We start from the raw sequence: 24,658 nt of genomic DNA, 5'->3' as shown, positions 1-24,658 counted from the left end.
TGTCTTAGTTTTCTCCCTCTAGTAGATCCAGTTTCTTGGATTGCTAAATGGCCAATTCTTATTTTAGATTCCTGGCAAGCAAGTGTTTTATTTAATGAGTGGGTTTCCATATGGGACCACTGCACATTATGAGGACTCTCCTCCACCACTCCTGTAAATTTCTCAGTCATCTGAGAAAGCTATAACCAGCCAGAAGGAGTCTTGCCCCTTTGCTTCAGAGCAAAGCTCTCATATAACATGTTCAAATTTCAGTTCAGTTCAGTTCAGTCGCTCAATCGTGTCTGATTCTTTGCTACCCCATGGACTGCAGCACGTCAGGCTTCCCTGTCCATCACCAACTCCCAGAGCCTACTCAAACTCATGTCTATTGAGTCAGTGATGCCATACAACCATCTCATCCTCTGTCGTCCCCTTCTCCTCCCACCTTCAATCTTTCCTACCATCATGGTCTTTTCAAATGAGTCAGTTTTTCGCATCAGGAGGCCAAAATATTTGAGTTTCTGCTTCAGCATCAGTCCTTCCAATGAATATTCGGGACTGCTTTCCTTTAGGATAGACTGGTTGGATCTCCGTGCAGTCCAAGGGACTCTCAAGAGTCTTCTCCAACACCACAGTTCAAAAGCATCAATTCTTCAGCACTCAGCCTTCTTTATAATGCAACTCTCCTATCCACACATGACTACTGGAAAAACCATAGCCTTGACTAGACGGACCTTTGCTACCAAAGTAATGTCTCTGTTTTTTAATATGCTGCCTAGGTCGGTCATAACTTTTCTTCCAAGGATCAAGTGTCTTTTAATTTCATGGCTGCAGTCACCATTTGCAGTAATTTTGGAGCCCCCAAAAATAAAGTCTGTCCCTGTTTCCACTGTTTCCCCATCTATTTCCCATGAAGTGATGGGACCAGATGCCATGATCTTAGTTTTCTGAATGCTGAGTTTTAGGCCAACTTTTTCATTCTCCTCTTTCACTTTCATCAAGGGGCTCTTTAGTTCTTCTTCACTTTCTGCCATAAGGGTAGCATCATCTGCGTATCTGAGCTTATTGATATTTCTCCCAGAAATCTTGATTTCAACTTGTGCTTCATCCAGCCCAGCATTTCTCATGATGTACTCTCCTTACGAGTTAAATAAGCAGGATGACATTACACAGCCTTGACATACTCTTTTCCCATTTGGAACCAGTCTGTTGTTCCATGTCCGATTCTTATTGTTGCTTCTTGACCTGCATGCAGATTTCTCAGGAGGCAAGTTAGGTGGTCTGGTATTTCCATCTCTTTCAGAATTTTCCAAAGTTTCTTGTGATCCACACAGTCAAAGGCTTTGGCCTAGTCAATAAAGCAGAAACAGCTGTTTTTCTGGAACTCTCTTGCTTTTCCAATGATCCAACAAATGTTGCCAATTTGATCTCTGGTTCTTCTGCCTTTTCTAAATCCAGCTTGAACATCTCAAAGTTCATGGTTCACATACTGTTGAAGCCTTGCTTGGAGAATTTTGAGCATTACTTTACTAGCATGTGAGGTGAGTGCAACTGTGCGGTAGTATGAGCATTCTTTGGCATTGCCTTTCTTTGGGATTGGAATGAAAACTGACCTTTTCCAGTCCTGTGACCAATGCTGAGTTTTCCAAATTTGCTGGCATATTGAGTGAAACACTTTCACAGCATCATCTTTTAGGATTTGAAATAGCTCAACTGGAATTCCATCACCTCCACTAGCTTTGTTTGTAGTGATGCTTCCTAAGGCCCACTTTACTTTACATTCCAGGAGTGATTCTGGCTCTGGGTGAGTGATCATACCATTGTAACTGTCTTCACTTTTATCCCCACAATTTCTATTAAGGCAGCTAAACTGAGGGAAAGCATCAGGTCAGTTTATCTAACCACTCAGCCCAGACCACTTAGTCTCCTACAATGGAGCCAAACACTGCTGTCTTTCAACCAGCCCTCCCACCAGCCCTCACTCCCAGTAACTTCACCTGGGCAAGCATTCCCTCATATCTCTCAACTTGGCTTCCAGTATCTTTCAACTTGGATGGAACAAGTACCTGCTATACACCACCCAATAAAACTCAGGATCACCAAACAATACAAGGGATCTGAGAACCAGGGAAGACTTACTCAGTTTGTCTGGAATCCCCAAGGAGGTGGAAGAGGGCTGGTACCAAGGCTCTGGTTCCTTGTGGAGTTCAGGTGAAAGAGGGAAGTCCACTCTGGGTCACTTCGTTGGTTGCGATAATGGTTGAAAACAAAATTTTGCACAACATGAGAGTTCTATTTGGGGCAAAATGAGGACTGCAGTCTGGGAGTCCAAGTTTCAGACAGCTCTGAGAAACTGCTCTGAAGAGGCAAGGGGTGGAGTCAGGTTATATGGAAATTTTGCAACAAAGGGCAGGTAGTCTGAACATCAAAACAGTATTAAAGAAAACCAGATCCACCAAAGGGCTTCCCTCTTAGCTTGTAGCTCAGTCAGTAAAGAATCTGCCTGCAAAGCAGGAGACCCAGGTTCGATTATTGGGTCAGGAAGATCCCCTGGAGAAGGAAATGGCAACCCATTCCAATATTCTTGCCTGGAGAATCTCATGGACAGAGGAGCCTGGCAGGCTACAGTCCATGGGGTCACAAGAGATGGAAACAACTTAGCTACTAAACCACCAAGAAATTTAGAGTTTTCCTATGTATGGAAAGATGCTTGTCTGGGCTCATGGAAACCATTCCTTTGATATGCACATCACCTATCTGGAACCTGAATCCTGTGTTTACACATCCTGAGTTTCCTCAGGGCTCACTGCAGCAAGTGGCTGCAGTCTGATTGCTGCTAGATGGCAGGTATTTTTTCCTTCCTGATTTCCCTCAGGACTCACCAGGCTCACCATTTGTGGTGGCTGCATTTGCTGGAGACTGTGACATCCTTGTTTACTGCTATGGCAGGAAATATTTCATTTCTCACTCTACATCCAACTCCTGACCATGTACTTTGAAAGCTTTTCTTCTTATTGTAGTCCCTAAGAAGGAGCAAGATCAGATTCCCAGGACTTCCTTCCATCCCCTTCCAGAGGGTGCTCTTTTTCAGAATCAATAAAAAACAGTGGGAAAACCTCCTGAGTGAATCTTTCAGCTTTTCTCCCCCTATTCCATGAATGTATCAGGAGTCCTTAATGGAGATCCCAAACTGGTCCTAGGCTCAAGAAGGAAGTAGGGACAGGCATGGGAGTAGAGGGAAGAAAGCTCAAAGGGCAGAAAGGAAATGAGAAACCAGGGAAGAAAACACATTCTTAGTTTGAATACCCTTCCCTTCCCACCAGCCCTACCAATAACTATACACAGACATCTATATAACTTTCTACAAACCCTACAAGTCCCAGCCTTATCAGGCAACCTCCTCTCCTAACACTCTCCCCCTTCCTCTTTTCCCTCTCATTTCACACTTTTTGCCACAGAAATGAAGTACACTTTACATTTCTAGGTTTTATTTCCTTTTTTTATTGTTTTTATTCTGGCCACTTTATAACCTCAATGAGGGCAGTAAGAATTGAACCTCGAAGCTGAGAAGAATGGAGGCCCTGGAGGGGTTGAAAAGTTATGCCACACTGGTCACACCTCATCCCCAAGTTATTGTAACTAACAAACATCAATTTAATGATTCTGAGAACACAGAGGTCATTTTAAGGGAGCACAAGAGTCTGCCTGCAACTTTCTCTTCCCCAAGGAGGGCTGTTTTCCCTTACCACTTTGCAGGCTATAGAAGATCAACCCACAGAAAATGGCAGTGAGCACTTTGGAAGATTGGTCTAGTTAATGAGATTCTAAAGTCCATATAGCCATCATTTTCTTCCCATATGTGTCTGCTGGTAAGGTTTTATAGTGTTTGAATGCAGACATTATAATATGTGTTTTTAAATAAGGTGTCATGGCCCCATCACCTCCCTCCAGCAGTTTCATTTTAAAGCTCTAAACAGCTATGGGTGGCAGGGGAACAAGGAACAGTTAGGGAATTTGAGATGGACAGGTAGACACTTTTAAAGCCTTCGACTGTGTGGATCAAAATAAACTGTGGACAATTCTTCAAGAGATGGGAATACCAGACCTCCTGACCTGCCTCCTGGGAAACCTGTATGCAGGTCAAGAACCAACAGTGAGAATCGGACATGGAACAAGGGACTGGTTCAAAATTTGGAAAGGAGTACGTCAAGGCTGTATGTTGTCATCCTGCTTATTTAATTTATATGCAGAGTACTTCATGGGACATGCTGGGATGGATGAAGCACAAGATGGAATCAAGATTGCTGAGAGAAATATCAACAACCTCAGACAGGCAGATGACACCACCCTAATGGCAGAAAGCAAAGAGGAACTAAAGAGCCTCTTGATGAAAATCAAAGAGGAGAGTGAAAAGTTGGCTTAAAACTCAACTTTCAGAAAACTAAAATCATGACATCTGGTCCCATCACTTGATGGCTAATAGATGGGGGAAAATGGAAATTGTGACAGACTTTATTTTCTTGGGCTCCAAATCACTGCAGATGGTGACTGCAGCCATGAAATTAAAAGATGCTTGCTCCCTGGAAGAAAAGCTATGACAAACCTAGACAGCATATTAAAAAACAGAGACATCACTTTGCCAACAAAGATCCATATAGTCAAAGCTGTGGTTTTTCCAGCAGTCATGTACAGATGTGAGAGTTGAATAAAGAAGTCTGAGCCCCAAGTAACTGATGCTTTTGAACTGCAGTGTTGGAAAAGATTCTTGAGAATCTCTTGGACAGCAAGGAGATCAAACCAGTCAATCCTAAAGGAAATCAACCCTAAATATTCACTGGAAGAACTGATGCCAAAGCTAAAGCTTCAATATTTTGGCCACCCGATGTGAAGAGTTAACTCATTGGAAAAGACCCTGATGCTCGGAAAGACTGGAGGCAGGAGAAGAAGGGGACAACAGAGGAGATGGTTGGATGGCATTGCTGATTCAATGAACATGAGTTTGAGTAACTTTGGGAGATTGTGAAGGACAGGGAAGGCTGGTATGCTGCAGTCCATGGGGTCATAAAGAGTTGGACACGACTGAGTGACTGAACAACAACAATGTACACAGCGCTATATTCAAAATGGATAACCAACAAGGACACACTATGTAGCACATGGAACTCTGCTCAGCATTGTGTGGCAGCCTGGATCAGAGGGAAGTTTAGAGGAGAATGGATACATATATATGCATGGCTGAGTCCCTTCAGTGTTCACTGGAAATTGTTACATCATTCTTAATTGCCTATAAGTGCACACATGCTCAGTTACTCAACTGTGTCTGACTCTGTGACCACTTGAACTGCAGTTCACCAGGCTCCTCTGTCCATGGAATTTTCAAGTCAAGGATACTGGAGTGGGTTGACATTTCCTACTCCAGGGGATCTTCTTGACCCAGGGATCAAATTTGCATCTCCTGTGTCTCCTGCATTGGCAGCTGGATTCTTTACCACTGAGCTACATAGGAATATCCCAGTACAAAATAAAACGTCTAAAAAAAAAGTAAAAGCTCTGAAATTCTATGGTGTATGTACTAAATTCACAAAGTTTTTATCAGGTATAAAACAAACTGTAAGGATATTTTGTACAACTTGCAGAATATCCATGGAAGGGCAGTAATTAAATTCTGTTCCATTTGCCTGAGGGAAAAACAACTGGTGATCATTAATCTTAAGCCCATACATCTGGTCCATGGTAAAATGGCCAGGGGGCATGAAAAAAGGTGATGACTTAATCCAAGGATCAAGAGAAGCCATAAAGATGTTAAGTATCTTGACCTTTAAATTGATTGGTTCGAAAGGATATAAAAACTGCTGATAGTCCCACCTTGGGGGGGACTCTTTACCCCCTCTCAGTGTCTATGCTGAGAGCTTTGTATTTTCCTCTTGTTTAATAAATCCTATTTGCTTGCTACCATGAGTGTTTACATGTTCGTGGATTCCATTCTTTGGCTCCGTGGACAAGAACTAGGATTCCTGTCTCACTAGCAGGGTTACATTTTACTCCTGGACAATACTGCTGAAGTTTTTGAAGTTTCCTTGGTTCAGTCCCTTCTTTTCCCAGCTATGCTGAATTTGCATCAGAATTAATAATGAACCCAGGGTCTCTTGATTTACTTTTGCTTGAGGGAGAGGAGGAAGCCCTTGGGCTGGAAATAACAGTCTCAGGAAGCTTCTATGGAACAAAGAGGTTTCGCAATCTCTGTGCCTCCACGTGCTAGAGTGTGTATGGGGAGGTGGTATGAAAAATTGGATGGGATAGACGGCAAATCCCTCACCCCAGGTTCTGTTCAGATGAACCCAGCATGACCATTTTAAACCTCAGATTCTCAGCAGCAGACTAAAGTGGTACAGTGTTTTGTGCTTTGGATCTAGAGGAGAAGGTAGAAAAGCCTGTGAGAGAATGGCCTAGATAACTGCTGGTCTGATTTTGTTTGCCTGTTTAGTTTAGTTAGTTCTGGTGAAATAAAAATTCATATTTTAAAGAAAGTCAAGGAAAATTCAAACAATTTTTTTCACTGCCCTTTTGCTTCATCTCTCCCTTCTATGCATTTTGTATATGCATTATGCATTGACCAGACCTTTCCAAAGGCAGGAATACCTGCTCAACTATATACAGCAAAATACTCTCCTAATACTAGCAAGATAACTGTTTAGAAGATAATATATAAGGGGTCATGATGACGCACTACTTTGTTCATGCAGATCTTTATTGTGTAAACTGTCAATATACCATGTGGTATATAACCTTCTATCTCAAAAAACTATGTAACTGTGCTTTGACTTCTTAACAGGTAGAACAGTTTTCAGAGCTCTCTAAAAGACCATCTCCTAGGTTATACTTTTCAGGCTGACATGAATAAAATTTTTCACTTCGTTGATAGATGGAATATTGATTACTTTTTCATTGACATTTGCATGGCATTCCTGTCGGGATATCAGAAACACCCACCAGAGAACACCTGGAAGACACCCCTAACTGGCTCTTTGTACCAACATGGGCCCTTTGAGACTCACTGGCTTCTAATATTTTAATCTCACTGTTTGACTGATCCTAAAATTATTTGAGCTGTTTAAAATTAAGACTTGGACTCTTAAGAGGCATTAGTGCATTTTCTTAGGTACGGACCAATGGGGATCTGGGCAGGTGGCCCAGGGAAACATAAGTTGCTGGTTTTAGTTAAATTTGGCTTAACTTTAGAAAAGCAAGTTGATATATGACCTGAACAAACCATTTGCTAGTGAAATGAGAGACTGAATTATTCATCTTCAAAGAACAAGGGACATTTGCTCCTTCCAGCCACAAGATATCCTGAGGTGATTAAGAACCAACACAAGTATCTGAGGATTAATCCTTGTGATGTTTAGTGGTCCCACAAGGAGTCTCACTACACTCATTAAGTAAATACAGCCCTTCCAGGGAGTATGACAAAGGCTAATCACCTAGTGCTCCAAGCATCCATGGCAGTTTTAGACTGTCAGAGGGAAAAACCAAGACACATAAAAGAGTTGAACTGATTGAAGGGTAACTCCTTGAGGAGCTAGACTCAGAAGTAGCACACATCCAATTAAACACATCATCCTCAGAAAGTTTATTCAGCTCATATCTCATATCTAAATTAGGCCGCCAAAATAATAGTGGGAACTGTGCCTCGAAGGCCAAACAACTCCCAAACAAACAGGCACCTATGGGAAACCCAGCTGGGTTCATGTATAACATCAATGGAATTGACACCTTCAAGTATTTAACCAAATAGTAAGGTCTGACCAAATATAACTTGCCCTTGAGTTGGCCAAGGTGGGACACTTTAGATTTACCTAAGTTGGTTTACTTGCAAGCTCAATTAGAAAAATCCAGCTATAAGATCAAATAGCCAGAATAGGAAGTGCATTTTAATCAGTATTTAATCACTTTGAAAGCCTCAAAGTGAGAGAATGATAAAATGGTCTCACTGCAAGAGACAAACCAAAAATTATTAGAAACAGTGCCCTAATAAGAAAGGAACTCAGATATCATTGCTCATTCTCCCACTCTCTTTCCTCTTCTGTCTGGTTCTTCAAATTCTCTTCTTTTTGAACTTCCTTGTCCTGACCTTCTTGTTCTTCCATTTTCAGTTTAAAAGGAAAAACTTATTGAGTCTAAGGGAAAGGATAAAGACAGCTCTAAAAAACAGCTGCCCCCTTTAAGGAGAAAGCTACAAGTAAAGTGGAGCTTGCTTTTATCTATATCCCTTGGCCTAAGACATAAATTAAGAACTTAACTAAGGATTTTCCATATCCTTTATAGGATCCTTTGAAATTTGCTAAATAATATGACCTAACAGTAACAACCTATGAGCCTGGATATTCAGACTTGTAACAGTTTATACAATTACTAGTCTCTGAAAATAATGCAAAATAATGGCTCCAAGAAATGGGTTAGAAGATACTTATAGACGATTTTCATAAGCCTTCACCAGAAATACAGAGAAATTGCCCACAACCTATATTAATCTATAGGTAAAATCTTTCCAAAAGAAATAGATTGGGCAAAAACCCATCACTGTAAACAAAAGTCAGAAGAGACTTTTCTTGATTATTCCAAAACATTTGAAAATATAGTCAAACAGCATTCTGGCACTCACCCAAAGAGTTTTCTAAACCATCAGAATGATCCACTATTTTACTTGAAGGAATAGATGAATTGATATGACTGGTAAAAAGATATGGACTTGACTGAGCTACTATGTATACTAATACACTTGTCACTGTTGCCAACAAACTCTCCAAAACTTTACACAAAAGAGAAAAGGAAAAAGCTGCTAAGGTTATGAATATGCAGTTACAACAGCTCAGCAGTCCATTGAGACTACCTAGCCCAAATCTCAGTCAGTCTCGAAACAACCACACCTGCCTTTGGAACCAAGCAGAACCCTGCAGGTCTCCCCTCCAAATACAAAAGCCCCTTTCATGCTCCCTGCCTTTTGTTTGTAGAAAAGCTGAAATCTCCCAGGCCTCTGTACGTCACAAAAAAAAAAGCTCAAGTAGTTCATGATAAGGCAATAAAGTCGCAGATTCAGTATCTGATGCATATTCTTGAGTTCTTTTACAGATACTGTTACTGCCACTATAAGGAAAAAGCTAACTGCATGATAGCCAGACTTTAGCCGTGAGAGAAGATGCTCCATCTTGATGATGCCCTGAATCTATGTCTACCACAATTCCAAGAATTATCCTTAAGAGAGTATGATTAATACTATTGCTCATAGGTATCACCTCATAACACTTAGAATGGCCATCATTAAAAAGTCTACAAATAATAAATGCTAGACAGGATGGAGAGAAAAAGGAACTCTCCTACACTGTTGATAAAAATGTAAATCGGTGTAATCATTATGGAGAACAGTATGGAGGTTCCTTTAAAAACTAAAAATAGAGTTACTGCATGATCCTGCAATCCCACCCCTGGCCATATATCCAGAGAAAATTCTAATTCAAAAAGATACATGAAACCCAATGTTCATACAACACTACTCACAAGGACTGCCTTGGTGGTCCTGTGGTTAAGACTCTGTGCTTCCACTGCAGGGGGCATGGGTCATAGTAGCCAAGATATGGAAGCAGTCTAAATGTCCATTAACAGATAAATAGAGAAATAGGGAGATACACACACACACACACACATATACAATGGCATATTACACAGTAATGAAAACAGAATGAAATGCCATTTTCAGCAACATGGATGAACCTAGAGATTATCATATTGAACAAAGTAAGTCTGACAGAGAAAGACAAATATCATGATGTCATTTACATGTGGAATCCTTTTTAAAAATGGTATAAGTGAACTTATTTACAAAACAGAAACAAACTCACAGACATAGAATATAAACTTATGGTTACCAAAGGGGAAAGGTCAGAAGTAGGGACAATAACTTAGCAGTTTGCAATTAATGTATACACACTATAATATATAAAATAGGTAGGCAAGGATTAGTATACAGCACAGGGAACTATACTCAATATCTTGTAATAATCTATAATAGAAAATAATCTGAAAAAGAATGTATGTATGTATGCATGTATAACTAAATCACATTTGAAACCAACATAACATTGTAAATTAGACTTCAATTAAAAATAGGAAAGGAAAAACAAAACAAAAAACACTTCTGCTCATGATAAATTTCCTTGTAGGTATCAAAATAATTGTACCTTGTTCTACCCATATAAGTAAATGGGCAAACTAAAACTGTCAGTGAAGAGATGCTACAGAACCACACTGACATCTTCCACTCTAAGAATACAGCACCCTCTGTAAGCATGAAGAGATGGACCTTCACCCATAATCCCACAAAAATGGAATGATGTTCTGACAAGTGGGGATTTGTATGCAGCTTTTGGCAAGAAAGAGCTCTTTGCTTGAAAGAGCTCTCTGCAAGAAGCCCCTTTGTTCTGTCACTTTAACAAAGCTATATTGTAACTAATCTTAAAGGAGGTACCACCATGCTCTACTCATCTCTGGCCCTATCATACCTTTCATATCTTTTGATCACACAATACTTCACCTAACCTCTTGGTTCCTTCCATAGATCAAAGAAGTAGAAATGACGAAAAAGTGATTAACACATGCTCAGATTGTTCCCCTAGCTTCCCTTAACCTCTCAAATACCAAGGGAACTGTGTGAACAAGAAAGCATCTCAATGGCAAAAACCATCACAATATAGCAATTATCCTCCAGTTAAAATAAATAAATAATATTTTTAATTAAAAAAAGAGAAAGATCAAGAGAAGTCAACAAGCCTGCATGCATTGGGAGATAGAGACAACTCAGACCCACTTGCCCTTTTCCCTTTAAAACCGTTCATGACCAGGCAGAATCTTGGGAGTTAGGTTTTGGAGGATGAGTATGCATTCTCTCTAGATTGTCAGCATTCTAATTAAAAGCAAGTTTTCTTTCTACCAACAACTGCCTCTTGGGTATTGACTTTCAAGTTGCAAGCCAACAGACCTGAGAGTGGTAACTCCTTTATTGTGGAAAACCTGGACATTTTAAAAGAGACTGTCACAAATTTAAATAAGATTTAGAACAAGGCAGGATTAACAAAGAATGCAGTTGCTCTGAGGATTACGAGAAAGCATTCGCTCTCCTAACTACCTTAGGGGAAATTAAAATAACAATCATACAGAAAACTTCTAAAGCCCTTGGATACATGGGGGCTACATTATTTATTCTTAATCCTACCTTTATTCATTGCCCTCTCCCTCAAAGTAAACAGTGCATTCAAATGATAGGGGTTTCTAATTTACCTGTACAAGTTTTTAAACCAGAACAGTTACTTTTCAGTTAGGAACTATCACTGAAAGACATGTGTTCCTCTTGGTAAAATGTGCTCCAATTCACTTGATGAGGATGAGACCTTTCAGAGGTACACAATGCCCATATTATCTTTTCACCAAAGGGTGGAATGATTTTAGATTTATAAAACTTAGATGCAGACAAGAACATAATTACCAAGAAATTGATGGCAGCGAAAACAAGAATACAGACAGATGAAAAGAAAGTTAACCATTTACTGTTACAAGTGCCTGAGGAACAGCAGTCATCTTCAGACATCAGTAAAATCAACTCAGCTATTCCAGTGGTTTTTCCAGTATTCATTTACAGATGTGAGAGTTGGACCATAAAGAAGGCTGAGTATCAAAGAATAGATGCTTTTGACAAGGGCAGTGGGGGAGGAAGGAGAGGGTGAGATGACTGGAGAAAATAGCATGAAGCATATACACTACCATATGTAAAATAGATAGCCAATGGAAATCAGCTGTATAACTCAGGGAATTCAAAGACAGCTCTGTAAAAATGTAGAGGTGTGGGCAAGGGTGGGAGGTGGGAGGGAGGTTTGAGGGGGAAAGGACATATGTACATATATGGCTAATTCATGTCGATGTATGGCAGAAATCAAACCAATATTGTAAAACAATTATCCTTCAATTAAAAATAAATAAATTTTTAAAAATCTTGTTTCCCTTCTTCCATTTTTGTTTTTTGCCTTCTGGAACGAATTGTTGAACTTGTAGGGGAAATTTATTAACAGTTAAATTGGGGTAAAGTTAAAGTAGTGGACATTCTCAGGGCTGGAGATGAATAGAACTTAAAGCAGCCTGTTTACGTGCTGAGCCAGCAAATTGATTCCCTTTGGCCTCTACTGAATCAGATTTGGAATGTCCAGGTATTTAGATAATGGCCAATTGTTTGCATAATTATGGAGTCTAATAATTCTTAGACTAATTTCCCATGTTTTTATGAATTGCACTGAGGAAGTAAGAAATCCTCTTTCCGAAAGCATTCCAAAATCTTGACCCAGTCCAAAAGCTTAGAGGACTATCAGTGTAAATATTTGCTATTTGATCTTTGGCTAGTTGAAAGCCCTGATTAGAGCAATTAATTGAGCTTGTTGTGCCAACTTTGGTTCTAGTAAGTAAAAACTCCAATTATGTCAAAAGTGGACATTATTGTATATCCAGCTTGGTAATGTTCCTGTTCATCCTTTAAGTAAGATCCATCTGTAAACCAAATTAAGTCAGCATTATTGATAGGACTGCTTGTAAAGCATTCGTAGGAGTAAGAAGATAATCCATTAGTAAAATGCAGTTGTGGCTGTTTTCTTCCTGTGGTTCTGGAAGCAAAGTTGTGGCGTTAAGATTAACTCATTGAGCCAAAGTAATATTAGGCAAAGAAAGCAACAATACCTTGAAAAACGTGAGTGTACTCACAGAACAGCACTGAGTATAATGGGAGTTTAAAGGAGATTCCACTAAATGTGAACATAGACAGTCAAATGAGACCCGACCGTGAGCTCTTAAGTAGTTTTGAACAAGACAGTTGTTGTTGAAAAAACTTGCATACACCATGAGGGTTCTTTTCCCTGAATCTAGGTGGTGGCTGTACTATCCTATGGGTTGATGCTGGTCACCATGTTTCTGAGTTAACACACCTCTAGGGCATTTCCTTTATCTTCATGCTCAAAGAGAAAAAATGGTAATTTATAGTTAGGATAGCCTAATGTCCAAGCCTGAATCAATGAAGATTTTAAGACATCTATAGCCTTTTCTCTTTTCTATTGTCCATTCAATTAGGCTTGATTGGTTGGACTTAAGTAACACATAGAGGCTTCCCTGATGGCTCAGATGGTTAAGAATCCACCTGCAATGCAGGAGAGTTGGGCTCGATCCCTGGATTGGGAAGATCCCCTGGAGGAGGGCATGGTTAATCACTCCAGTATTCTTGCCTGGAGAATCCCTATGGACAGAGGAGCCTCGTGGGCTACACTCCATGGGGTCACAAAGACTCAGACATGACTGATAGACTAAGCGCACACACACACACACAAGCATAGACAGAGGAGTTGGGAAATGAGGGGGTAAGGAGGTACTCAATTCCTATAATATCCAGTCAAACCTAGAAATCCTCTCAGCTATTTCTTTGTTTCAGGGAACAAGAAAGCTAGAATTCCCTTAATTCTTTCACAATCAATTAACAATCCCTCCTTGGATATCAAATGACCCAAATATTTCATAACTGGTAAACAAGAATTGCAGTCTGTCTTTGGACACTGTATGACCCTCAGAGGCTGATTGTTCTAACAGATAGTATCTCTTTCAGAGTCCTGTTCAGTTTTAGAACACAAAAGCAAATTCTTTACATACCGAATTAAAACAGAGCCATTAAGGAAGTGAGCAGCCAAATCAGGCTTAAGTATTTGAGAAAAATAAGTGGAACCTTCAGTATAGCCTTATGGCATAACTATCCAGATATGGTGAAGATCTTCCCACACAATGGCAAAATAGTATTGGCTTTCTGCTTTCATTGTAGTACTAAAAAAAATGCACTACACATTTCTATTACTGAGAAATAACAGGTAGTTTCTAGAATAGCTGAGAGCAGAGTGTAAGGATTAGGAAACACAGGGTGGCAAGGGATTACAATGCTATTTATAGCTCTCGGGTCCTGAACAAACTTCCAGTCTTTATTTGACTTTCTTGCTGGTAAAATCAGCCTATTATAAGAATTGGCACAAGGAATTATAAGTCCTTTATCAAAGAATTCCTGAATAATAGGAATTCCATTGAATGCCTCCTATGTAAGTTCCATTCAGTTCAGTTCAGTCGCTCAGTCGTGTCCAACTCTTTGCAACCCCATGAATCGCAGCATGCCAGGCCTCCCTGTCCATCACCAACTCCCGAAGTTCACTCAAACTCATGTCCATCGAGTCAGTGATGCCATCCAGCCATCTCATCCTCTGTCGTCCTCTTCTCCTCCTGCCACCAACCCCTCCCAGGGTCTTTTCCAATGAGTCAACTCTTTGCACGAGGTGGTCAAAGTATTGGAGTTTCAGCTTCAGCATCAGTCCTTCCAATGAACACCCAGGACTGATCTCCTTTAGAATGAACTGGCTGGAAATCCTTGCAGTCCAAGGGACTCTAAAGAGTCTTCTTCAACACCACAGTTCAAAAGCATCAATTCCTCGGCACTCAGCTTTCTTCACAGTCCAACTCTCACATCCATTCGTGACCACTGGAAAAAACCATAGCTTCGAACAGACAGACCTTTGTTGGCAAAATAATGTCTCTGCTTTTTAATATGCTATCTAGGTTGGTCATAACTTTCCTTCCAAGGAGTAAATGTCTTTTAATTGCATGGGTGCAATCACCATCTGCAGTGATTTTGAAGCCGAAAAAAATAAAGTCTGACACTGTTTCCACTGTTTCCCCATCTATTTCCCATGAAGTGATGGGACAGGATGCCATGATCTTCGTTTTCTGAATGTTGAGCTTTAAGCCAACTTTGTCACTCTCCTCTTTCACTTTCATCAAGAAGCTTTTTAGTTCCTCTTCACTTTCTGCCATAAGGGTGGTGTCATCTGCATATCTGAGGTTATTGAGATTTCTCCCAGCAAACGTGATTCCAGCTTGTGCTTCTGCCAGCCCAGCATTTCTCATGATGTACTCTGCATATAAGTTAAATAAGCAAGGTGACAATATATAGCCTTGACGTACTCCTTTTCCTATTTGGAGCCACTCTGTTGTTCCATGTCCAGTTCTAACTGTTGCTTCCTGACCTGCATACAGGTTTCTCAAGAGGCAGGTCAGATGGTCTGGTATTCCCATCTCTTTCAGAATTTTCCACAGTTTGTTGTGATCCACACAGTCAAAGGCTTTGGCATAGTCAATAAAGCAGGAATAGATGTTTTTTCTGGAACTCTTTTGCTTTTTCCATGATCCAGCGGATGTTGGCAATTTGATCTCTGGTTCCTCTGCCTTTTGTAAAACCATCTTGAACATCTGGCAGTTCACGGTTCATGTATTGCTGAAGCCTGGCTTGGAGAATTTTGAGCATTACTTTATTAGTGTGTAGATGAGTGCAGTTGTGTGGTAGTTTGAGCATTCTTTAGCACTGCCTTTCTTTGAGATTGGAATGAAAACTGACATTTTCCAGTCCTATGACCACTGCTGAGTTTTCCAAATTTGCTGGCATATTGAGTGTAGCACTTACACAGCATCATCTTTCAGGATTTGAAATAGCTCAACTGGAATTCCATCACCTCCACTAGCTTTATTCGTAGTGATGCTTTCTAAGGCCCACTTGACTTCACATTCCAGGATGTCTGGCTCTAGGTGAGTGATCACACCATCATGATTATCTGGGTTGTGAAGATCTTTTTTGTACAGTTCTTCTGTGTATTCTTGCCACCTCTTCTTAATCTCTTCTGCTGCTAGGTCCATACTATTTCTGTCCTTTATTGAGCCCATCTTTGCATGAAATGTTCCCTTGGTATCTCTAATTTTCTTGAAGAGATCTCTAGTCTTTCCCATTCTATTGTTTTTCTCTATTTCTTTGCATTGATCACCGAGGAAGGCTTTCTTATCTCTCCTTGCTATTCTTTGGAACTCTGCATTCAGATGATTATATCTTTCCTTTTCTCCTTTGCTTTTCACTTCTCTTCTTTTCACAGCTATTTATAAGGCCTCCTCAGGCAACCATTTTGCTTTTTTATGCTTCTTTTCCATGGGGATGGTCTTGATCCCTGTCTCCTGTACAATGTCACGAACCTCCATCCATACTTCATCAGGCACTCTGTCTATCAGATCTAGGCCCTTAAACCTATTTCTCACTTCCACTGTATAATCATAAGGGATTTGATTTGGGTGATACCTAAATGGTCTAGTGGTTTTCTCCACTTTCTTCAATTTAAGTCTGAATTTGACAATAAGGAGTTCATGATCTGAGCCACAGTCAGCTCCTGGTCTTGTTTTTGCTGACTGTATAGAGCTTCTCCATCTTTCGCTGAAAAGAATATAATCAATCTGATTTCAGTGTTGACCATCTGGTGATGTGGATGTTGTCAAATATTTAGTAGATGCTAGGAATTATCAATAGTTACTTTATGGAACTTGTTGTTTTTGTCTTTTTTAATTAATTTAATTGGAGAATAATTATTTTACAATATTGTGATGATTTTGCCATATATCAACATGAGTCAGCCACAGGTCCATCCATACTCAACCCCCCTCCCACTTCATCCCTCTGGGTTGTCCCAGAGCACTGGCTTTGGGTGCCTTCATGCATCAAACTTGCACTGGTCATCTATTTTACATAGGGTAATGTACATGTTTCAATGTTATTCTCTCAAATCACCCACCTTCACCTTCTTCCACTCAGTCCAAAAGTTTGTTATTTACATCTGTGTCTCCTTCGCTGCCATGCACATAGGATTGTCGTTACATCTTTCTAAATTCCATATATATGCATTAATATACAGTATTTGTCTTTCTCTTTCTGACTTACTCTCTATAATAGGCTCCAGTTTCATCCAGCCCATTAGAACTGACTGAAATGCATTCCTTCTTATACATGAGTAATATTCATTGTGAATATGTACCACACTTCCATATCCAATCACCTGCTGATGGACATCTAGGTTCCTTAGTCTCAAAGTTATGTCCAACTCTTTGCAACCCATTGATGGCAGCGCACCAGGCTTTCCTGTTCTTCACTATCTCCCGGATTTTGTTAAAACTCATATCCATGGAGTCAGTGACGCCATCCAATGATCTCATCTTTCGTTGCCCCCTTCTCCTGCCCTCAGTTTTTCCCAGCATCACAGTCATTTCCAGTGAGTCAGTTTTTTGCATCATTTGGCCAAAGTATTAGAGCTTCAGCTTCAGCATCAGACCTTCCAATGAATATTCAGGACTGATTTCCTTTAGGACGGGTGGTTTGATATCCTTTCAGTCCAAGGGACTCTCAAGTCTTCTCCAACACCACCGTTCAAAAGAATCAATTCTTTGGTGCTCAGCCTTCCTTATGGTCCAGCTCTCACATCCGTACATGACTACTGGAAAAACCATAGCTTTGACTATATGGACAAAGTGATGTTCTCATTGTTGGCAAAATGATGTCTCTATTTTTTAATATGCTCTCTAGGTTTGTCATAGCTTTACTTCCAAGGAGCAAGCTGTCTTTTAACGTCAAGGCTACAGTCACAATCTGCAGTGATTTTGGAACCCAAGAAAACAAAATCTGTCACTGGTTTCATTGTTTCCCCAACTATTTGCCATGAAGTGATGGGACAGGATGTCATTTTCTTAGTATTTTGAAGGTTGAGTTTTAATCCAGCTTTTTCACTCTTCTCTTTCATTTTCATCAAGAGGCTCTTTACTTACTATTCCCTTTCTACCATAAGGATGGTGTCAACTGCATATCTGAGGTCACTGGTATTTCTCTCTGCAATCTTCATTCCAGCTTGTGCTTCATCAAGCCTGGTATTTCACATAATGTACTCTGCATAGAAGTTAAATAAGCAGGGTGACAATATAGAGCCTTGATGTACTCCTTTCCCAATCTGGAACCAGTCTGTTGTTCCATGTCCAGTTCTAACTGTTGCTTTTTAACCTGCATACAAGTTTCTCAGGAGGCAGATAAGGTGGTCTGGTATTCCTATCTCTTTATGAATCTCCCAGAGTTTGTTGTGACCCACATAGTCAAAGGCTTTAGTGTAGTCAATGAAGCAGATGGTTTTATGGAATTCCCTTACTTTTTCTTTTTTTTTTTTTTTTTTAGTTTTTTATTTTTTAAATTTTAAGCCTTACTTTTTCTATAATCCAACAGATGTTGGCAATTTGATCTCTGGTTCCTCTGGCTTTTCTAAATCTAGCTTGTTCATCTGGAAGTTCTCAGTTCACGTACCGTTGTAGCCTAGCTTAAAGAATTTAGATAATTACCTTGCTAGCATGTGAGATGAGTCCAATTGTGTGGTATTTTGAACATTCTTTAGCAATGCCTTTCTTTGGAATTGGAATGAAAACTGGCCTTTTCCAGTCCTGTGGCTACTGCTGAATTTTCCAAATTCACTGGCATATTGAGTGCAGTACTTTCACATCACCATTTTTTAGAATATGAAATAGCTCAACTGGAATTCCATCACCTCCAATATCTTTGATCATAGTAATGCTTCCTACGGCCCACTTGATTTCACATTCCAGGATGTCTGACTCTAGTCCAGTGATCACACCATTGTGGTTTTCTGGGTCATTAAGATCTTTTTTGTACAGCTCTTCTGTGAATTCTTGCCACCTCCTTTTAATACCTTCTCTTTCTGTTAGGTCAATACCATTTCTTTCCTTTATTGAGATGAAATTTTTGTGGGCCTTTATAGTGGGTAAATGTATTTTGCATGTGGGAAGATTGTATATAGTTTATGGCCATATGGGGAACCTATAGCATTTCAAATTGACATGTACTTTACATGACATAAAATTAATCATTTCTGTGGTTTGGGGGACATTTGCTAGGATATTCAAACATCACCACTAATTCTGGAATATTTCTGTTGACACCCTCACCCCAAAAACCAAGCCATGCCTATTAGCAGTTAGTTCTAATTTGTCTCTCCTCCCACATCCTAGCCATTACAACTCTACAGATTACTCTCTTTACAGATTTATCTATTCCAATTATTTGGTATAAATAGAATATGATACATAACATTATATATGGTTTCTTTCACTCAGTGAGTTTTCAAGATTTATTCATGTCCCAGCATGTATCAGTTCTTCATTTCATTGCTGTAGAAAAAGCCATTGTATGGTTATGCTTCATTTGTCCACATCCATTATATTGTATGGTTATGCTTCATTTGTCCACATCCATTTTATTTGTTCATCCAAAAGTGAATGTCTATTTGCATTGTTTTCACTTTTGGCTATTATGAATAATGCTGTTACCAGTCATGTTTAAGTACTGTATGGAAATATGTTTTCATTTCTCTTGGGTATATACCTAGGAGTGGAATTTCTGTATCATAAGGTAACTTTGTTTTTGAGGAATTGCCAAACTTATTTTCCATAGCAAAAGCACCATTTTATATTCCCTTACAGTTTCCTTTTTAACTGACTGATCACTTGGTATTGTGTTAATTTCCACATTTTAAAAAAATTTTTCCTTCTGCTATAAATTTCACATTTCAATTACAACACGTATTTTCTGTTACTAAAATCCTTCTAAAAATTTATTAAGACATGTTAATGACCTAAGATATAATCTACCTTGGAGAATATTCCAGGTTCACTTGAGAATAATGGATATTCTGATGTGATTGCATGAAGTGTTCTACAGGTAACGATTAGGTCTGCTTCATAATTAGGGATGTTCAAGTATTCCATTTCCTTGCTGATCTTCTACTTTTTCTTTCCATTATTAAAAGTAAGGTATTGACATATCCAACTATTGTAGTTGAATTACCTATTACTCCCTTCCATTCCTTCAGTTTTTACTTCTGTTTTAGAGTTTTATTGTGAGGTGCATATAAACTTAAACTGCTTTTTTTTTTTTTTAACCATGGATTGATGATTTCACCATTATATAATGTCCTTTCTCTCTACTGGCAATTTTATCTCAAAGTCTATTTTGTATTGTATTAGTATAGGAACTTCAGCTGTCTTCTGAGTACTGTTTCCATACACTATCTTTTTACTATCAAGCTATTTGTGTCTTTAAAACTAAAGTATCTCCAGACAGTATTTAGTTGGACCATTTTTTAAAAATCCATTCTGCCATTCTCTGCCTTTTAATTGGAGCATCTAATCCACTTACATCCAAAGTAATTATGGCTAAGGAAAGACTTATTTGTGGCATTTGGATACTTAATGTTCCATATATCTTATGTCTTTTTAGTTTTTCCATAACTTATTTTATTTCTAAACTGAATATATTCTAGTGTATTATTTTCATTTCTTTTACTATATCTTTTAGTCATTATTTGACTGGTTGCCTTAGGATTACAATTAACATCTTAATTTATAACAATCTAATTCAGGGTAACACTGACATAATTACAATAGTATATACATTTTGCTTCTGTATATCTCCATTTCTTTCCCAATCTGTATGCTATTAATGCCACAGACTACATTTCTATCTTTTTATTCTTTTATTAAAAGATAATTGCTTTACAGAATTTTGTTGTTTTCTGTCAAACCACAATATGAATCAGCCATAGGTAAACGTGTATCCTCTCCCCTTTGAACCTCCCTCCCATCTCCCTCCCCATCCCAATCCTCTAGGTTGATACAGAGCCCCTGTTTGAGTTTCCTGAGCCATACAGCAAATTCCTGTTGGCTATTTTACATAAGGAAATGCAACTGAACTGAACTGAATGTAAGTTTCCATGTTACTCTTTCCATACATCTCACCCTCTCCTCCTCTCTCTCCATGTCCATAAGTCTATTCTCTATGTTTGTTTCTCCACTGCTGTCCTATAAATAAATTCTTCAATACCATTTTTCTAGATTCAGTATATATGCATTAGAATACAATATTTATCTCTTTCTGAGCTTCTTCCCTCTGTATAATAGGTTCTAGGTTCAGCCACCACATCAGAACTGACTCAAATGAGTTCTTTTTTATGGGTGAGTAATATTCCATTGTGTATATGTACCACCAATTCTTTATCCATTCGTCTGTCAATGCACATCTAGCTTGCTTCCATGTTGTAGCTATTGTAAATAGGGCTGCAATGAACAATGGAATATATGTGTCTTTTTCAATTTTGTTTTCCTCAGGGAATATGCCTAGAGGTGGGATTGCTGGGTCATATGGTGATTTTATTCCAAGTTTTCTAAGGAATCTCCATACTCTCTATCATAGAGGCTGTATAAATTTAAATTCCCAACACTGTAAGAGCATTCCCGTTTCTGCACACCCTCTCCAGAATTCATTGTTTGTAGACTTTTTGATCCTGGCCATTCTGACCAGTGTGAAGTGGTATCTCATTGTACTTCTGACTTGCATTTCTCTAATAATGAGTGATACTGAGCATCTTTTCATGTGTTTGTTAGCCATCTGTATTTCTTCTTTGGAGAAATGTCTGTTTAGGTCTTGTCCCACATTTTGATTGGGCTGGGTGTTTTTCTAGCATTGAGTTGTATGAGCTGCTGGTATATTTTGAACATTAATCCTTTGTCAGTTGTTTCATTTGCTATTATTTCGAAAGGGTTGTCTTCTCACCTTCTTATAATATCCTTTACTGTGCAAAAGCTTTAAGTTTAACCAGGTTTACTTTTGTTTTTATTTCAGTTACTCTAGGAGGTGGGTTATAGAGGATCTTCCTTTGATTTATTAGATCACTGAGGGTTCTGCCTATGTTTTCCTCTAAGAGATTTACAGTTTCTGGTCTTACATTTAGGTCTTTTATCCATTTTATCTTTGTGTATGGCATTAGGAAGTGTTCTAATTCTTTTATATATTGCTGTCCAGTTTTCCCAGTACCATTTATTGAAGAGGATGTCTTTGCCCCATTGTATATTCTGGCCTCCTTTGTCAAAAATAATGTGCCCATGGGTTCATGGGTTTATTTCTGGGCTTTCTAGCCAATTGGTCTGTATTTCTGTTTTTGTGCCAGTACCATACTGTCTGGATGACTGCAGCTTTGAAGTATAATCTGAAGTCAGGAAAGTTGATTTCTCCAGCTCCATTCTTCTTTCTCAAGACTGCTTTGTCTATTTGGGGTCTTTTGTGTTTCCACATGAATTGTGAAATTTTTTGTTCCAGTTCTTTGAAAAATGCCATTGCTAATTTGATGGAGATTGCATTGACTCTGTAGATTGCATTTGGTAGTATATTCATTTTCACAATATTGATTCTTCCTACTCAGGAACATAGAATATCTCTCCATTTGTTTACATCATCTTTCTTTCATTACTGTCTTATTGTTTTCTGTGTGCAGTTCTTTTGTCTCCTTAGGCACTCCTAGGACTTCCAGAACTTAGCTGAATAATAGTGGTGAAGTTGGACACCCTTGCCTTGTTCCTGAACTTAGGGGGGATGCTTTCAGTTTTTCACCATTGAGAATAATGTTCACTGTAGGCTGTAGGCTTATCATATATAGCCTTTACTTTGTTGAGGTAGGTTCCTTCTTTGCACATCTTTTGAAGAGTTTTAATCATAAATGAGTGCTGAATTTTGTCAAAGGCTTTTTCTGCATCTATTGAGATGATCATATAGTCTTTATCTTTCAATTTGTTAATACAGTGTGTCACATTGATTGATATGCATATACTGAAGAATCCTTGCATTCCTGGAATAAACCCAACTTGATCATGGCGTATGAACTTTCTGATATGTTGCTGAATTCTGTTTGCTAAAATTTTGTTGAGGATTTTTGCATCTATGTTCATCAGTGATATTGGCCTGTCCATTTCTTCCAGGTTAACCATTTTATTGCCATATAGCTGTTCATAATAGTCTCTTGTAATCCTTGCTATTTCTTCATTGTCTGCTGTAACCTATCCTTTTTCATTTCTAATTTTGTTGATTTGATTCTTTTTTTCTTGATTAGTCTGGCTAAGGGTTTGTCAATTTTATCTTCTCAAAGAACCAGCTTTTAGTTTTATTAATCTTTACTATTGTTTCTTTTTGTTTGTTTGTTTGTTTTTCATTTACTGCTGCTGGGATCTTTGTGATTTCTTTTCATTTACTAATTTTGGGTTTTTTAAAATTCTTTTTCCAGTTGTTTTTGGAGTAACGTTAGGTTGTCTATTCGATGTTTTATTTCTTAAGGTAAGATTGTATTGCTATAAATTTCCCTCTTGGAACTGCTTTTGCTGCATCCCATAGGTTTTGAATTGTGTTTTCTCATTTGTTTCTAGAATTTTTTTTAATTTCCCTTTTGATTTCTTCAGTAACCTGTTGGTTATTTAGAAACATGTTGTTTAATCTCCATGTATTTGTTTCTTACACTTGTTCTTGTAATTGTTATCTCATCTCATAGAGTTGTGGTTGGAGAAGATCTTGATATGATTTCAATTTTCTTAAATTTACAGAGGTTTGATTTGTGACCCAAGAGGTGGTCTATCCTGGAGAATGTTCCATGTACACTTGAGAAGAACATGTATTCTTCTGCATTTGGATGGAATGTCCTGCAGATATCAAAGAGATCTAATGTTATCATTTAATGTTATCATTTAATTTAATGTTATCATTTAAGATGTGTGTTTATTAATTTTCTGTTTTGATGATCCGTCCATTGGTGTGAGTGGGGTGTTACAATCTTCTACTATTATTGTGTTACTGTCAATTTCTCCTTTATGTCTGTTAGTATCAGTCTTATGTACTGAGGTGCTCCTATGTTGGGTGCACAGATATTTACAATTGTTATGTCTTCCTCTTGGATTGATCCTTTGATCATTATGTAGTGTCCTTCCTTATCTCTTGTAACCTTTCTCTTAAGGTCTACTTTGTCTTGATATGAAGATTGCTACTCCAGCTTTCTTTTGCTTCCCATTTGCATGGAATATATTTTCCCATCCACTCACTTTCAGTCTATATGTGTCTTTAGGTTGGAAGTGGGTTTCCTGTACACAGCATATATGTAGGACTTGTTTTTGTATCCATTCAGCCAGTCTCTGTCTTTTGGTTGGAGCATTTAATCCATTTAAAGTAATTATTGATATATATGTTCCTATTGTTATTTTCTTAATTGTTCTGGGTTGATTTTGTAGATCTTTTTCCTTCTCTTGTATTTTGTATCCCTTTAACATTTGTTTTAAAAAAATGGTTTGTTGGTACTGAATTCTCTCAATTTTTGCTTGTGTGAAAAGATTTTTATTTCTCCATCAGTTTTGAATGAGATCCTTGCCAGGCACAGTAATCTTGGTTTTAGATTTTTCCCTTTCAGTATTTTAAATATATCCTGCCATTCCCTACTGGCCTGCAGAGATCAGTAGAAACGTATCGGGTTTCCCTTGTATGTTACTTGTTGCTTTTCCCTTGCTGGTTTAATGTTCTTTCTTTGAACCTAGAAGTGGAATTGCTATGTCATTTGGCAATTCTATATTGAAACTTTTGAAAAATTGCTGAACTGTCTTCCATAGCAATTGCACCTTTTTACATTCCCACCAGAATCTAAATTCTTCATATTCTCGCCAACACTTTTCTTTAAAAAAAAAAAATATATATATATATATACACACACACACACACACACATCCTTTGTAGCTGTGAAATGGTATCTCACTGTGGTTCTTATTTCGCAGTTTGTATACCTTTTTGGAGAAATGTGTACTTAAGACCTTTACCCAATTTCAGGTGGGTTTGTTTAAC

At 38.5% G+C, this 24,658-nt stretch overlaps 1 long non-coding RNA gene across 2 annotated transcripts in view; it reads right to left on the bottom strand.

Annotated features, from left to right (window-relative positions):
• LOC138931087 (uncharacterized) overlaps positions 1 to 24,658 on the bottom strand; it is a 187,448-nt gene that overhangs the window by 46,149 nt on the left and 116,641 nt on the right. Inside the window, exon 3 of one of the 2 annotated variants that reach the window (XR_011446404.1) lies at positions 2,119 to 2,218. The exons of the other annotated variant lie outside the window; for it this stretch is intronic. This is a non-coding gene — a long non-coding RNA (uncharacterized lncRNA). The remainder of the gene's footprint in view (positions 1 to 2,118; positions 2,219 to 24,658) is intronic. 2 annotated transcript variants of the gene reach the window in all.

This window comes from Ovis canadensis, chromosome X, assembly GCF_042477335.2.
Source record: "Ovis canadensis isolate MfBH-ARS-UI-01 breed Bighorn chromosome X, ARS-UI_OviCan_v2, whole genome shotgun sequence".
Classification (NCBI taxonomy): Eukaryota; Metazoa; Chordata; class Mammalia; order Artiodactyla; family Bovidae; genus Ovis; species Ovis canadensis.
Note: the sequence above shows the minus strand (reverse complement) of the source record. Positions and strands in the feature narration are given on the sequence as shown.